We start from the raw sequence: 6131 nt of genomic DNA, 5'->3' as shown, positions 1-6131 counted from the left end.
AGAAGCTTGGCTCCAGAGGCGGACCCGTACCCTACTCCACGCCCCAGCTTTTCGGAGACCATCTTCCTATAAACCACCCCCTCAGTTATCTTCAGCCCATCACGGCCGACCTAGCCCTCCAAGCCCTCGCACCCAGGACCATGCAGTCCTACTGGACTGCTTGGTCGTGCTTCAAACAGTTCCATGCAAAGCACTCACTACAATTTCCCAGTTTCGATGCAGTCACCATATCATCATTTATCACCTACGCCCACACTTCACTCGGGATCAAAGTCTCTTCCATTAGAGTCTACCTAGCTGGCATTCATTTCTTCTACAAACTCCTCCACGGCTCCGAATGCCCTTCCTTCTCCGACACCAGGATAGGCTTGTTAATCAAAGGTATCCGTAGGCAACAGCCAGTCCCCCAAGACTCCCGCCTTCCCATTACCTCAAGCATTCTCGCCACCTGCCTTGCTACCCTTCGCAAAGGGTTCATATCACCACATTCCGATTTCACCATCTCCGTTATGTTTATACTGGCCTTTTTTGGGCTGCTGAGATGTAGCGAGTTTACATGCCCTTCGTCTCTCTTCATCCCCGATGTCCACCCGTGCATCGCAGATCTAGAGCAGCTAGACCAAGACACCATTCGATTTACCATCAAACAGAGTAAAACCGATCAGTTCCGAAAAGGACACTCCATATTCATTTTTAACTCCGCCTCAGATCTTCAGCCTTTCCAATACCTGTCTCACTACATCTCATACCGGTCAGCTCAAGCTTCGTCTACTAGCCCGCTCTTCGTGTCAGACGAAGGGCTACCCATCACTCGCCACAGATTCCAGACTCTCTTAAAAAACATTCTAGTCGAATCTGGTTTTCCCGCGGATCGCTACTCCGCACACTCCTTCAGGATAGGAGCTGCCACAACAGCTGCGCTCAACGGCTTATCGGAGCAACAAATTAAAATACTGGGCCGTTGGTCCTCGGATGCCTACCAGTCTTACATCCGCTCCAATCTAGCGGATTTACGACTCGCTCAGCAAGCACTTATGTAGTTGGTAGCGGCCTTTCTCTGTGATCTTTTGGGGTGCAAGCGGTCATCGCTCTATCGCGATGTCCGCTCCAGGCACTCCAGGACCACGGACAGCTACCTTGCCAAACACGCACTTCTCCCATACATTCTAGTCTAGCTGAAGCAATCATATAGAAGGGCGAACTAGTGAAATTATGTTTTATAAACAAAGTTCGGGTGGAGCCTTCGGGATGATTGACAGCAATTAACTCACCCACTGCCGCCGCAGGGTAGGCCTATTGAAGCCAACCTCCTTTTCCATACGTCACACGCTCCGACGTTAGAGAAATCATCCCCCCTCCTCCCCCTACTCCTCCATTTCACCAATTGCCCTGTTACTCATCCTCCTTACACAGGGGGGTGCAAGCGGTCATCGCTCTATCGCGATGTCCGCTCCAGGCACTCCAGGACCACGGACAGCTACCTTGCCAAACACGCACTTCTCCCATACATTCTAGTCTAGCTGAAGCAATCATATAGAAGGGCGAACTAGTGAACTGATGTTGGACAAGTCAGCACAGTTGCAGCCAATAAACAGTTTCGAATCAGTTTACTGGGAATAAAACAAATCTCTGTGTGTCTTGTAAACACCTCATTCTGATTGAAATTATCCAAAAAAGGCCATATTCAGTTTACTAATAAACCATTTGCACACCCTAGCATATGCTCCCAGAGGAGAAGAGTGTTATAGGCCTATGCATGCTCAATTCGCACAGAATTAGGATAAAAGGAACCAATTGTCTCTCACACACTTTCCTAATCATGGCGAAACAACGCAAATGGAAAATGTCGCAATAGCAACGTTTTTAAAAAGATTTGTGAAAAACTGGCTATCGGTATACGCCTGAACAAGTGAAATACAGGTGGAAGACCCTGAAGACGTTGTATTATTCAGCCCAAAGAGGGAATTCCACCAGTGGAGATTTATGTCATGACGTTGGGAGCCTATTTGTAGCCTGCATTGCTGACTTATTCGGAATAATGTTGATTGCTATGTAAACAAGAATATGCTCAAAATGTGACATTCATTGCTTGCTTGTTAACAGAAAACAGAATATTGACGGAATTTGGGCAATAAACTGATTCAAAACAGTTTATTCCCGGCATGAAAACGTCCTGATTGTCTGAATTTGAGAGCTATACATTGGTGTGGTCTAGGTCCTAGCATGCCATCTAGTGGTGATGAGGCAATACATGAGCAATACAACTCTTCTACATCTTCTACATTATGTTAGGTCACAACAATAAATATTTACTTTGTTTAAAGGGCTACATGGCATTTTTCAAGTTTGAAGTCAAAAAATAGCATTTTTTATGTAATGTCACCAACAGCTAGATAAATAAAATGCCCAAATCCACCAAAGTTATAACCTCATTAAAATAATCAAGACGTTTCATGTCATACCAAACAGTGTACACCTTTACAGTTTAAACTTTCTTCATTGAAAATAAGCAAAATTCTTAGAACTGCCATAGCCCCACCCTCCACACCACTGCGGGCTGTGCAAACCTTTTAAACCAGATACGAGACATTCCATTTAACCAGTTATCTGACCAAGTGATTCAATGATAAAGCCATTAATCTATTTAGATAATGCAAAAGGATGTGTGTAAAAAAAATCAAATCAAAGAAAGGTCTGCACACTGTTCAAGGCTCCCATACAAGTTATTATGCAATGTTTCAATCACAGATCTTCGTCAGGCATTGTGTGCAACAGTGTGCTGATAGAAACATTGCCTAATACATTTTATGGAAGCATTGCACAGTGTGCAGATTATTCTTTAGATTTTTATCTTCAAGTTTAGTTTTGATCGAGCACCTGAAAAAATCTTTGGATGTGTGTACCCTGCACTCTTTTGTTTTGTACAAGGACAGTGTAGCCGAATGTCATTTAGAGCAACTGAAATGGATTCCCATAATCCTTTGCACAGTGAAAAAATCAATCAAATCAAATTTACCCGTAATTTCCCAACTATTACCTGAGATTTATACATTGATTTTGCTAAATTATTTCAGATATGAGGTCAATGGGGGCGGCCTGTACATGGGGATGCATTTATTTTCTTCATTCTTCTTTATGATAAAAGCACAATCGGATTCTGAGTCTTGTATTTGGGCTATTAAGTACTGCGGTTAATATAGCCTATGTGTGGTTAATACAGAGTTATTTTGCTTGAACAACAACAACACATTACATTTATATAGCACTTTTCTCGATACTCAAAGCGCATCACATGGATGGGGGGACCTCACTAGTAACCACCACCAATGTGTAGCACCCACCTGGGTGATGCACGACAGCCATTATGCGCCAGAACGCTCACCACACACCAGCTTGAGGTGGAGAGTGAGGGAGTGAATGAGCCAATTACAGTGGAGGATGATTAGGGGGCCAGATTGGGAATTTAGCCAGGACACCAGGGAAACCCCTACTCTTTGCGATAAGTGCCATGGGATCTTTAATGACCACAGTGAGTCAGGACCTCGGTTTAACGTCTCATTCAAAGGACGGCATCTCCTACAGTGCAGTGTCCCCGTCACGGCACTGGGATCGATCTTTTTTGGCCAGAGGGAAGAGTGCCACCTACTGGCCACCCACCAACACCACTTCCAGCAGCAACCTAGTTTTCCAAGGAGGTCTCCCATCCAAGTACTAACCAGGCCCACACATGCTTAGCTTCAGTAATTCAGCTAAGAGAAGGTATCCATTGGTCTGGCTGCTGGCCAAACACTTTCCTGCGGTTTATACACAATACAGATAATACACAGGAAATTACTATCTGCAATTTATTGGCTGTGTTTAGTAATATTAGTTGCACTAATATATCCTGTACAATAAAAAAAAAATTGGTCCATCAAATATCCAGTTGATACATTCAGTTGTGTTGATGCAGCGCCCTCTAGTGACACGGTTATGTCATGCTGTCATCAGAAGTCGACCGTTAGACTGTCCTGTCCTCCATAGGTATAACTGTGAAAAAAAATATTGTCTTGTCAATGTAACAGTGCATTCTGTATTGAATTAGGACAGTGGCAGGATGAGACTTTTAAATTCTCACCTCTTGTTTTGGGAATGTCAACTTTAAGTTGTGTTAGATGTTGAGAATATCTGCGGCTGAAGATATCTTTAACCACAACTGGGCATTTACATACAACAGACACACAGCCATCCAAAGTAACAGGATAATACAGATGAACTTTTAAGTACAAATATGAGGCTTTCTTTGGTTGTCTCCTTATAGATAGATAGATAGATAGATACTTTATTGATCCCCAAGGGGAAATTCAAGAGTTATTTATACATTCCTTATCCTACTTGATAAATTCCTCATCCTACTTATTTGGCTACAGTAAATGATATACAAGAACATATCTACTGTTGGATTGTAATCAGTCACACAGTTTGGAATGGCTTAATGTTGATGGAACAAGGCTGTGTGGCAAGGATTAATACCCAAAGGCAATGTCTGAGGCTCCACTGTAGAAAGACTTTGTCAAGCAATCAGGGCATGCATATATGTTATCCACCTAAAAATGAAAAGAAAAAATAGTCTCCAAGATGTCTGTGATTACTGTGAACTTTAAAGTTCTCAAGAAACTTGAGGTTGGTATGAAGGTGTGTATTGTGTATGTAAGCAAATATTGTTCACGTTGCACATGGGTCAGCTTGTTGCAGGGCAAACACATAACCGGTTCCATGTGTTCGAATGGGATGACTAAAGTTCTCAAGAAACTTGAGGTTGGTATGAGGGAGAGTATTGTGTGTGTGAGTAACCTACATGTTACTTATCTGCCTGAATCTCAATATTCTGATCACAACTCTGGGCAAATTACAAGTCAGCACCAGTGCTGCATTCATTGTTTTGCACTTTTATAATCACCAAAACTAGGTTATTGGTTTTATCAAAAGTATTCGACAGTATTTTTAAACTACAAACCTATAAAGTATTTTGATACAAAATATGATGCAATTTTTACAACTAAATAAAATACAAATGACAACATACTATTTTGTATTTTAAATACATGTATCAGACATGTCTGTACCTGGCTGTTGGCTGCAGCAACTCAAGCTAGGTAGTACTGATTGTTTTGTGTTTATGTTTATTTTGATCCAATTTGACAGCTTTGCTATGTTGCCCACCCAAAATTTCTACCAGCCCACCCAAATATAGTAGCCTAGCCTAGAAAATGTTAGCAAAACTTTAGGTTTTTGTTAACGGAATCTCCCTCCCTCATTCATCTATTTGCGCAACAGCCCACATTCTGCGTTCAATTCAGCGAGAGAAGTGAAATAAATGGGGTTTTTTTAAGCGGGCATCGCCATAGGCACAATATTTAGGCTACCTCTGTTAGGCCTACAAAAAGTTGCGAATTAAGGAGTATTTCCTGATCGGGGAAACCTTTCGGTCCGTGGTTCTATAATATAATTCAATTGTGCCGCAAATGAACAGACAGAAGTGGGGCGTAATTTAAATTCATGGCTCCGTAGACCAGCAATCTACTCGTCGAGGAGGCTCATAATTTGAGAAACGCTGCAGATCATAGACAGAGAAAGCTCTGGGAACAGAACGCAGGCGTATGATTTTGTTGTCACACGCTACTATGGAAAATTAACTTTATAAAGACCGGCTCGGCCAAAAAAAAAAAGAAGAAAAAAAGTGTGCCAGATGGCCAGTCCAGCCCTGCGTTCAGGAATTATTTAAGCAAAAGTGGAACGTGCACAATGTTTATTTATCCCTCCTGATCGGGACGAATAAAACAGGCATGGGGGACGAAAGAAACATACAGTTTAGCCTAAGCTATGTGACAAGATGCGACAAGTGTTTTGTGAGTAGGCCTAAGCTTGGTGAACCATAAATGAAAAGTTTTCTTAAAGGAGAATTCCGGTGTGATATTGACCTAAAGTGTATTGAAACATGATACCGAGTGTGAACGTATGTCTCATAGCCCATCTCGACTTGTCCCCTGCACTCCAAAATCTGGCGCTAGTTAGCCGATGCTACCAACAACTTTTTCAGTAGTGGTGCATGGATTCCAGTTTCTTCCAGTAGCAGCAACTGGAATCCATGC

The 6131-nt window shown here is 42.4% G+C and overlaps 1 long non-coding RNA gene across 1 annotated transcript; it reads right to left on the bottom strand.

The window, feature by feature from the left end:
• Positions 1–3908: 3908 nt before the first annotated feature.
• LOC121695913 lies at positions 3909–4190 on the bottom strand. Its single transcript, XR_006026201.1, has 2 exons — positions 4118–4190; positions 3909–4029 (listed from the first exon to the last, which is right to left on the bottom strand). It is a non-coding gene; the product is annotated as an uncharacterized LOC121695913 (long non-coding RNA).
• Between the last annotated feature and the right edge of the window lie 1941 nt (positions 4191–6131).

Source organism: Alosa sapidissima, chromosome 21 (genome assembly GCF_018492685.1).
Source record: "Alosa sapidissima isolate fAloSap1 chromosome 21, fAloSap1.pri, whole genome shotgun sequence".
Lineage (NCBI taxonomy): Eukaryota > Metazoa > Chordata > Actinopteri > Clupeiformes > Clupeidae > Alosa > Alosa sapidissima.
The sequence above is the reverse complement of the archived record's forward strand: the minus strand, read 5'-3'. Positions and strand labels throughout refer to the sequence as shown.